This window comes from Castanea sativa, chromosome 1 (assembly GCF_040712315.1).
Source record: "Castanea sativa cultivar Marrone di Chiusa Pesio chromosome 1, ASM4071231v1".
Taxonomy (NCBI): domain Eukaryota; kingdom Viridiplantae; phylum Streptophyta; class Magnoliopsida; order Fagales; family Fagaceae; genus Castanea; species Castanea sativa.
Genome location: NC_134013.1, coordinates 35,582,329 through 35,592,274, shown reverse-complemented (window position 1 = coordinate 35,592,274; position 9,946 = coordinate 35,582,329).

The window sequence follows — 9,946 nt, the reverse complement described above, 5'->3', positions numbered from 1 at the left end:
TAAATAAATAATTATGAATTCATGAAAGTGACTTACTGCGTTACAAGCTGCCACTTATGATAATTGTGGCAAAATCTGTAATTTTTTTATGTATTATATTTACTAGAATTACTCATTATGATGACCTGTTCCACGGCTACAATAAAATTTCTCAACATTTTTCACAACATTTAAAGTGTCAGGCTGTCAACCCCATCCTATGTTAAAATAATCTAAAATAAAATATTTATTGGGACCCACCTCAAGGATGAGGTAAAAATATTATGACATTTTTTTGTATGTTTATACTTTCTCAATTATGATAGACCATAGACAATAATTAGAGTAATGTCTATCTCCATGTGAATTAGCATCATTAATTTTTCTCACATTGCTTTTACGGAAACACCAAACTCACAAGTCACAAGTAATTATTAAGTGTTCTCGACACGATAATCTCTACTTTCACATTTAACGTGGGAGGAGGGAGCACAACATGTTGATGTTACCTACTAGATAAAACTTAAATATAGTAATTAGTAAGTACCTGTAAGGACTGGAATTAGACCCTCAACCCAACGAAAATGGATGATGGTCCAACAAGCCCAACACAATATATTTTTTAGAGAATGGATTTTATAAGTAAAAGACTCAATAAATCAAGTGTGGACCACAATAGATTGGATTCGTGCCAGAAAGGTAAGAAAATGCAATTTGTAGGGAATAACACTCCTCGGTCAAGTCCGAGGATGAAATGTTGTTCTTGTATATACTCAAGCTTTTTTCTAAGTACAAGATATTCTCTCTCTCTCTCTCTCTCTCTCTCTCTCTCTCTCTCTTTTTCCCAGAGATTACCTACCCCATTTTTCTCGGTGGCCATTCCCTTATATAGTCTTTTCTTTTCAATCCCAGCCTTCCACTTATTGATCATGCAGGTGATCTCTTGAATGCTTGTCCCATCAGTAACCTCCTCGAAGCTTTGTGAGTAGCTGTGAACTAAAATATCTTTGCTCATGAGTCATAGCCACAAAATGTGGCCAATTAGTTAGGTACAAGACATTTAATGTAGTGGTAGCAGTCTTCTTCTCAAATATTTCTTAGTTTACTGTTGACTCATTTCCCTGAATCTTATCTTCAGAAGTATGGTTTTCCCTTGCACGGTAGTTTCTAGTCATCCGAGTTCCAACCCTCTACAACGCCTCCCGAGGAAGTTTTGCTCCTTGGGAGACACCACTTGTTCGTCGTTATTTGTCCTTGTCATCGGCCCATTAACCCACATACTTATCTTACTATTTGATCATCCTCGAGTTCCTTTGCATCCTCAGGCATGACCTATGGCCCAATACTCCTACTTAGTTCTTTTATCCCCACAATAGCCCTTCAAAACTCCAGTTCTTTGATCTTGGTTTCCAAACTTCACACGTTCAATAAACATTCCCACGTGGTAACGTCTTTTCACATGCTCTGTACAGGTTCCTGACACTTCGATATCGCGACGCTTCATTAATTGCTTCACACAGTGCCCTGTCCCCCCACGTTCTACGATGCGATGAGAATCCTGTAGTAGGGATCCTTCATAGAAATTCGAGTAGGAATTTTCCTGCTCGTCCTTCCTTCCTATATAAAGTGTGCAAAGAAATCAGTTCCTCTATTTTTCGAATCTTCAATCTTTCAAGAAGCGTTCTGAGGTGCTCCTTTCCTACTGCAAGTGTCCTTTAGCTCATGTATTAACTTTTAGGATCTTTTCCTCCTCGGGCTCCTATTCTTCACATCACTCTTCAACAGTCCTCTCTTACTCCTTAGATGGGTAGGTTTGCTAGTTTAATAGATACTCCTAAGGGTATAGAAAGTTTTAAAGCTCGGTAAAATATCCCACCTAGGGTCTCCATACGGCACTACCTTCTTGGTGAATGGCACGCTCTAAGATCAAAAGGAGATGTGGTGATCCCTATGATCGCCTTTATAAAGGGAGGAATGAGGATCCCCATGAAGAGAGTGACTAGGGACTTTTTAATTGCCTATAGACTCTGCTTGACCCAATGTTCCCCAAACCTATTTAGGATATTAGGTAGTGTGGACACCCTTAATGAAAAAATGAGAGTAAATCTTACCCATCACAATGTCAACTGGGTGTATAATTGCCAACACCTTAAAAGTATGGGATGCTACCTCAAAACTAGGGTCCGTGAAGTCAGGCTTATCTCGTGTCTCCTCAGATCTAACAAAGGCATGCACCAAGATTTTTTTATTATCTCGGGTGAGTGGCATGATGGTCTTCATTGTCCAACACGAGAGGGGTAACCAGGTGGGGTGTTTTAGGTTTAAGTACCCTGTTTTAATAGTGAACGCTTCAATTTCATAGTCTCTTCTTTCTCTTCTTATAGTTCGGAGATATATTTCATTTTGCTTAACAAACCCCTTCTCTAACCATACTTTTGTTTTGCGGATTTTTGCAGACAAGAATTTCACAGCCCCCAATTTCAACTTTGTTAATGAGCCAGATCTCACCAGGATACTTAAATCCGAGATCTTTCTCCATACGAAGGAACAACTGCGTGCCAATCATGTCATCCTCAAGTACAAGCCAATTTCATCCAGTTTTCAGTCCCCAAAGTACGTCATCAAGGCAAATGATCCCCGGCTACAGCAAATCAACATCGCAGTACCCGGGTTCCTTACTGGCCCTCCACCTGAAGGCACCCACCAAGTTGAGCTACCCACACAGCGCGTTTCCAAGGAAGAAGCAACCTCCTCACATCCCGCTCCCGAAGAAGAGAAGTCAGAGTAATTGAAGTTCTTGATTCTGAAGAAGATTTCGAGGTCTTTGATCAACCACTTCCTACAGAGTCTCCAAGTGCCACTTCCACACATCTACCCTCCACTCAAGTTAGCTACAGCCAAGAACCATCTAGTGTACCAGAAGCTATGGAACTTCAACGTAGAAAGGACACCAGCCTCCTCGAGCTACCAGAATCACATGCGGGGGGGTCTACACCTAAGGTAGTCGTCCAGCCTCGGCACCCCACTCCCTTTCCTACCCAAACTTCCTCTTCCGAACATGGAAAAAAGAAGAGGAAGAGGGAGAAGAAGGGTAAGGAGACGTCTGAGGATGGTGAAATTGCCCCAAAGGACCTTGAGCCCCAAAGGGGAGCAAAGATTACCAAAGGAGAGCAGAGAAAAAATGTGGCAGAAGGCTCGGGCATAGAGGTGGATCTGAGCACCGTTCCAGGGTTCCGATATGGAATCCATCACTTAAGCTGATGGAGCCCCACTTCCATTGGATACCTCCATCAGGGACTTCCAAAAGGAGAAGGCGGGCTATGTGGCTGACGCTTTGGAGCAGCCCTTGCTCCTGCCCCATAATATGGCCGATCTGAGGACCCTAAAGAAACACGAGGTCTTCTTGACCCTGAAAAGAGACCTGGCAATGGTATGCCCTTCCATCTATTTTATGTTTCACTTATAAATATATTTCACACTTCTGGGGGCTATTTTTCACATTGTTGCTATATTCCAAGCCATCCAAACAACCAACGTTGCTAAGGAATGGGTGGATCGGGCCCATGCCCAGTGCAAAGACTAGGAGGCACGCCAGATAGCTGCCCTCAAGACACTTGCCACAGTTGAGAAAAAGATTAAAAACCTCGACACAAAGTTGACCGAGGCAGATAGAAAGCGAAAAAGCGTTGAATCCGCCCTGGCCAGCACTAAGAAACAAGTTGAGGATCAACGTCTATAGCTTCGCAAGGCCGAGGAGCAATTGGCCATTACAGGCGACTAAATCGAAACTTAGAAAAAATAGCTAGAGAAGAAAGAGGAAGCTATTGCTCAGGCTGAGCAGTCTGACTATAACACTGGGGTGAAGGAAATAGAGGATGCTCTCAAGGCCCAGGTTACAGAGTCTGCCGAGGCTATTGTCTACAAGTGTGGACTAAAGCATTGAATTTGGCTGGAGTAGGAGCTTCCTCGGATCTGAGGAAGACAGAGAATATTTTCTATCCTCTAGCGCTGCGCATAGCAGCTCCACCTTCCTACTAAGCAACCACTGCCCCCAAGGCATCAAAAGGAAAAGGGGTTTCCTAGGGAAAGGAGGTTGCGCACTCAGAGCCATCACCAACAACCAAGACTGATCCCCTACCATCCACAGGCAGCTAGGACCCATCTGCTCCTTTGTACTCCTACTAAGCAACCCCTGCCCCCGAGGCTCCTACAATTGTTCAACTTGCTGGCCAGGCCTCTACCACCACTCAAGCTACTGCTAAAGCTTCTGTAGTTATTCAACTTACTGGTGTAGGTACCACAAAAGTCACCTCGGAACCCAAACAGGCATCAAAAGAAAAAGAGATTTCCCAAGGAGAAGAGGCTGCCACAAAAATCATTTTAGAACCTCCAAATACATCAAAAGAAAAAGGGGTTTCATAAGGAAAGGAGGTTGAGCACTCAAAGCCATCACCAACAGCCAAGACTGATCCTCCACCATCCACAGGCAACTAGGACCCATCTACTCCTTGGTACTCCTACTAAGCAACCACTACCCCCAAGGCTCCTACAATTGTTCAACTTGCTGGTCAGGCCTCTACCACCGCTCAATCTACTACTGAAGCTTCTGCAGTTATTCAACTTATTGGTGTGGGTGCCACAAAAGTCACCTCGGAACCCAAACAAGCATCAAAAGTAATAATAATATAAAAAAAAGAGATTTCCCAAGGAAAGGAGGCTGCCACAAAAATCATTTTAGAACCTCCAAAGGCATCAAAAGAAAAAGGGGTTTCCTAGGAAAAGGAGGTTGAGCACTCAGAGCCATCACCAACAGCCAAGACTGATCCTCCACTATCCATAGGCAGCTAGGACCCATCTGCTCCTTAGTACTTTTGTTAACTTTTTTTTTTATGTTGTTTTTAGGAAGAGAATGATAAAGAGTGTAATGTACTCCCCTTATTTTATCAAGGGAATATCCCATGATTTAATGAAATGTTTTGGTTCATTTAAAGTGTGTACTACTATTACATATTTTTCTCTTTAAAGCATAATATACATTGTTGACAACCTTATCTTAATCATGGTTACATTTGAATTTATGAAAATGACCTATAAATCCCCAAAGAATGTCAATTGGCATAAAACTATTCCAATGTATTCACATAAACCCAAGCAATAAAGCAAAGAAATACGTAATAAAATATTTATGTACCTGAGACTTAACCAAATGAACAGTGTTAATGCGTTTGAGGCGTATAATCTGAGGAACCATGCATAACTGAAGTTACATTTATCACTTAGACAAATGAAGAGCATTAATTTAGCTCAAGGTATGTGGCTCAAAAAACCAGGCATAACTGAGGTTCAATTTAACACTTAGGCAAATAAAAAGTATTAATTTACCCAGGGTATGTAGTCTAAAAAACTAGGCATGACCAAGGTTCTGTTTAACACTTAGGGAAATAAAAAGCATTAATTTACCCAAGGTATGTGGTCCGAGGAACCAGGCATAACCGAGGTTCTAATTAACACTTAGGCAAATAGAAAGCATTAATTTACCCATGGTATGTGGTCTAAGGAACCAAGCATGACCGAGGTTCTGTTTAACACTTAGACAAATAAAAAGCATTAATTTACCCAAGGTATGTAGTCTGAGGAACCAGACATAACCGAGCATCTCTTTAACACTTATGGAAATAGAAGAGAACTTAGGCAATAATAATCAAGATAAAAGACGGCAAGATTTCCTTTCATTAATAATAGTATATTTGAAGGTATTTACATTACAGGTACGTGGTACAATATTTTCATCTAAATCTTCCAAAAAATAAGCTCCTATCACAACCACCAAAGTGATGTAGTATGGCCCCTCCCAGTTAGGTCCTAGCTTTCCCCAAGATGGGTTCTTTGCAGTTCCCACCACTTTTCACAACACCAAATCCCCCGGTGCTAATGGTCTAACCTTCACACCCATCTCATACCCCTGCTTGAGCTTTTGCTGATAGTGTGCCAACTGGACCATGGCCACTTCTCTTCGTTCATCGATTAAGTTCAAGCTATTCTCTAGTAATTGATTATTGTTGTCGAGAGTGAACAGGCTTGTCTTTAACGTCGAAAACCCAGTCTCCAGAGGGATCATGGCCTCGGAACCATATTTTATGGAAAATGGGGTTTCTCCAATTGAACGGCGAGGAGTTGTCCGATATGTCCAAAGAACATGTGGAAGCTCTTCAACCCAAGAACATGTGGAAGCTCTTCAACCCATCTACCATCTGCTTCATCTAACCTTTTCTTGAGCCCACTAACTATAACCTTATTAATTGCTTCAACCTGCCCATTCCCTTGTGGATAGGCTGAGGTTGAGTACCTATTCCTGATGTTAAGCTCACAACAGTGCCTCCTGAAGGTCTTGCTGTCAAATTGAAGCCCATTGTCTGAGATAAGAGTATGGGGAATCCCAAATTGGGTAACAAAATTCTTCTAGACAAACTTCTTTGCATCAACATCTCTGATATTAGATAACAGCTCAATCTCAACCCACTTTGTGAAGTAATCCGTTCCGACCAGAAGCCACCTCTAGTTGCCCACAGCTCTAGGAAATGGCCTTACAATATCCAGGCCCCATTATGCAAACGGCCACGGACTAGACAAAGGATTTAGCACACCTCTAGGCTGATGAATGTTTGGAGCAAACCTTTGGCACTGATCACACTTTTTAACATAATCTTGTGCTTCTTTCTACGTACTTGGCCACTAGTAAGCTTGAGTAAGATCCCTGTGTGACAACGATCTGCCTTCTGTATGACTTCCATAAATTCCTTCGTGTAGTTCCTCCAAAATTGGTTCCACTACCTCGAGAAGGACACAAAGCAAGTACGGCCCTGAAAAATAGCGTTTATACAACTTATGTTCCTTGGACAACCAGAAACGAAGAGCTTTTCTTCGTATCATCTTTGCCTCCCCACTTTTGAGAGGTAACACTCCTTCTTTCAAGAATAAAACCATAGGGTCCATCCAATTGGGTCCAACCTATATTTGGTACACTTCGACCTTCATCAATTCCAGCTCGAAAGGCCTCATCAAATCCTCGACAAGGATGACCTGTGGAAGGTCTTGCCCAGAAGAAGTTGCCAAAGTTGCCAAAGAATCTGCATGAGTATTCTTACTCCTCGAGACTTGTTGTATAGAGAAAGACTCAAAGCCAGATTGTAATTGCTGAGCTTTACCTAGATATCATTGCATCCTCTAATCCCTGGCCTCCAACTCACATTTAATTTGTCTGACGACCAACCTTGAGTCCGAAAAGACCTCAATAACTTTTCCACCCAGTTTCTTGATCATAGCTATCCCAACCAACAAGGCTTCATACTCTGCCTCAGTATTAGTGTCTGAGAAGCCCAACCTTAAGGATTTTTCACTAGTAATTCTATCTGGAGATACTATCACTATTCCTACTCCAGACCCCTTTTGGTTAGCCGCCCCGTCAACATAAAGCTTCCATGTTGAACATTCATAGACCATAACCTTCGCAACCAGCACTCCTGCTGATTCCTCCTCTTCGGCGACACTTACCCCTGGTGTTCAGTGAATTACGCCACTAAGTACGAGGCATGTACTTTATACCTAATGCTCCCAAAATCGTCCCCCATTTGGCAACCCTTCCTATATAATCAAATTTTCGAAGTAATGACTGTAAAGGGAGTTGAGTCAAGACTATAATGGTATGCGCTTGGAAATAGTAAGGGAGCTTCCTTGTAGCATGCACTCTAGCCAAAATGGCTTTTTCCAATGGCAAATAACGGACATCTGCTTCCTGTAACGACTTACTCACATAATAGATTGGTTTCTGTACTCCATTCTGCATTCTTACCAAAACCAAACTTACTGCATGAGACGCCACTACAATGTAGGCAAAGAGGACTTCTTCCTTCTCGGGTCTGGACAGAATGGGTGGTCGAGACAGGTATTTCTTCAACTGCTAGAAGGCAAGGGTGCACTTTTTAATCCATTCAAACCCTTTCCACTTGTGCAGAGTAAGAAAAATGGTCTACATCTGTCTGCTGAACGGGAGATAAACATATACAAAGCTACAGTCATCCCAGTCAACTTCTATACTTCTTTGGGATTTTGAGGAGGTTGTAAGTCGTTTATCGGCTTACTCTGATCAGGATTAACCTCAATTCTATGATGGGCGATCATGTAACCCAAAAATTTACCAGAATTAACACCAAAAGAACCCTTCAAAGCACTGAGATGCAACTTATGTCTCCTCAATATCTCAAATACGCTTTCGAGATCACTCAAATGGTCGGCCACCACTTTACTCTTCACGACCATATCGTCAATATAAACTTCAATATTCTTTCTAATTTGAGATTCAAACATTCTAGTCATCATCCATTGGTAGGTAGACCCAACATTCTTCAATCTAAAAGGCATTACTTGGTAATGATAATTCCCAGTAGGCGTCATGAAAGCAACCTTCTCTTGGTTAGCCAAAGCTGATGGCATCTAATGATAACCCTAGAAGGCATCCAAAAAACCCATACGAGGATGGCCGACCATAGCATCCACCAATTGGTCTATCCGAGGAATCGAGAAAGGATCCTTGGGGCAAGCTTTATTCAAGTCAGTAAAATCCACGCAAACTATCCACTTTCCTGACTTCTTCTTTACCACAATTGTATTGGCCAACCGGTCTGGGTAAAAAACCTCATTAATTTCCCCTGCATGCTTAAGCTTCATCACTTCTTCCTTGACAACCTCGGCATGCTCTTTAGAAGAGCGCTGAGGTGGTTGCTTCTTAGGGATAATAGTTGGATTTACATTTAGATGATGACAAATGAAGTTCGGATCCACCCCGAGAGCTTCATAGGCACTCCAAGCAAATACATCTGCATTCTTTCTAAGGAAAGCCAGCAGCTCCTCTTTCTCCTGAGGAGGCAATTGGACTTTAACTTGGAAGTACTTTTTTGCATCGACGTCGATAATAACCTTCTATAACTCCTCACACCTCGCCCATTCACCTAAAACGTCCGAGGATACTTCTACCTCCATTAATTGCTCCAAGGCCCTCTCTGGGGTGGCCAAGGGTTCATTCTCGGACTGGTGTCTAATAGTTGTTAGCAAGCATTGTCTTGCCATAGCCTAGCTTCCAATCAACTCCTCAACATGGTCCCCAGAGGGATACTTCACCTTTAAATGCAAAGTCGAAGAAACCACTCCCATGGCATGAAGCCATGGTATTGCTAAGATAGCAGTATAAGGTGAATAAGCGTCCACCACAATGAAGTTCACTTCCACCACTTCTGACCCTACTTGAACAAGCAGTCTAATCAAGCCCTTTGGGATAACAATCTTCCCATCAAATCCCACTAGGGGGGATTATAGCTAACTAGACCCTCAGGTTTCAGTTTAAGTCCATTATACAGATCAGGGTACATGATCTCTACACCACTGCCTTGATCTACCAGGACCCTCCTTACATCATAGCCCCCTATCCGAAGGGTCTACTAAGGTATCGTCATGTGGTTGATAAGTTACAACTTTATCCTCGTCGGAAAAACTCAAAGTTGGTCAAACTTGCATCCTCCCCCATTTAGGTTCAGGGACTAGATCCTCGGTGTATGAACTCAATACAGACATAACCTCAAATGAATGTGCGCCAATCCGACCTAGGGCTGCTAGAATTATATTGATTGTTCCCAAGATGGTCTTAGGGGGTTCTCTCGCTGATGTGCTGACCCAGCCTAATTCCTCTATACAAGTGGCTGGTGCAAAAATTGTCTCAGCTTCCCGATCTTGACTAGTTGCTCGAGATAATCACGTAAAGTTCTGCAATCCTCTATAATTTGTCCACGGTCTTGGTAATACTAGCAATAAAGACCTTGATTACACTTTGTGAGGTCCCCTCCCATTTTATTTGGTCACTTGAAATATGGTTCATTCTTTATCTTCTCAAGGATTTGGTGTACAGGCTCCTTAAATA